Source organism: Pundamilia nyererei, unplaced genomic scaffold (genome assembly GCF_000239375.1).
Source record: "Pundamilia nyererei isolate P.nyererei 1_Seehausen unplaced genomic scaffold, PunNye1.0 scaffold00254, whole genome shotgun sequence".
NCBI lineage: Eukaryota > Metazoa > Chordata > Actinopteri > Cichliformes > Cichlidae > Pundamilia > Pundamilia nyererei.
The window spans coordinates 783,980-785,611 of record NW_005187655.1 but is presented as its reverse complement, the minus strand read 5'-3'; positions in this window follow the sequence as shown (position 1 = coordinate 785,611).

Genomic DNA, 1,632 nt, shown 5'->3' with positions numbered 1-1,632 from the left:
CGGCTCTAAGAACCATTTCGTTCGTGACCGACACATCACTAGTTTCAAACGCTAACACTCCTCTGGAATGGGACCTGTTGGAGTGGCACACAGTCCCCTGATCCTTAACGTAAAAAAAACATAGAGAGGTAAATGTTGGGAGAAATGGAGGAGCTGTTAAATTAGCTTCATCACCATCTTCCTACATACTTAATCTGAAGAGGAGCACAATTTATTTCTCCTTGCTAATAATGTTGTGATTGGGTGCCTTCAGGCAATCTAACTGTCATGGCACTGCTGCTACAACAACAGCTCTTACACACACTTCAGGACACTTCCAGCCATGAAATGAGGAAGGAAAGTGAGATCCTCAACTCAATGATAATCAACTCAGCCCTTTCAGCAATGATACGGAGACTTATGAGCTTTATCAACAATGACTAGAGGTTAGAAAGAGAGAAGGTGAGGCTGTGCTAATATCTGTTCTGCTGTGGAGGGCAGTGTTGGGCTTTTAGTTAAGTGACAGGCCTTCTGTATATAATTGTTGTTTTTATGTGTGTTTGTTTTTTGTTGTGTCATTCTCATTCTGAATGTTAAAAAAGTGGCCTCACATTTAAACTGAATTTAAGAGACACTTTGCAGATGTCAGTTCATCTTTTTTGCAATCACATTGACTCATGTAATGCAAAGCTGACCTCAAGATGTAACTGCTATGGCACAGATGTCACTTCCTGAAAATAACTAAAAGACTGTTGAGACCTGATGAAGCCTGTTAAGAGCAGACAGCCCGAAAGGTGGAGTTAAAGACTAATACTAAATTTGGAGGGAAATCATCTGAAAGGCAGAGGAGGAAGATGAAATACTTTCATTTCAGAAAACATTTGAGTGGAGCAACAGCCATGTGGAAAAAAAAAAAAGGCAGAAACTCACACGTCTCATTAGATGTCTGTTGTAGAGAAGTATACAAATAATACTATTAATGAATTCCTTGGATGATATTAAATCGTGTTTTTCACTGTTTCAGCAGTAAAAAACATCCTGTTATCCTTGTATTACACAGTGTGTGAAGCGCATATTATTATTTGCATAAACACTTTGACAGATTAGAAACTTCTGATCAGCCCTGTGGGTTTGATGAGTTTCATGTATTGTCTGATGTGCACCAACTGAGACAGAGAATGTACATCTGTCTGTTTCCTGTGAAATGATAGTAAGAAACCAGGAAGGGCTGTAGATGCATCACTTTCATGCATCATTGCTTTTGTGCAAGACAGGCATGCAAATGTTATTTAACACCATGTTAAAGTGCACTTTAAATAAATTCTGACAGGAAAGGATTCTTAAAAAAAATAGGAAGTAGCCCACATACATGCTTACACCCTTACAGGTGTTTTAAAGGCGACAAAACACAGTCAAAGGAAATCAATCAGACCCAGTACTCACTTGTTTAGTGTTACATACATTTTATCATTGCTCCATTAACTCTACACATCCGATTCTTCTACACCTTCGTGATTTCTTTCAAGGCTATGAAACTTCTAAGAGCTCGTAACAACAGTGCCTCTTCACATTTTACCCATACATAACACCAGGGCCACGACTCTAAAAAAATACAAATAAAAACTAGTGTTAGGTGGGCAGCTTAACTGAGAC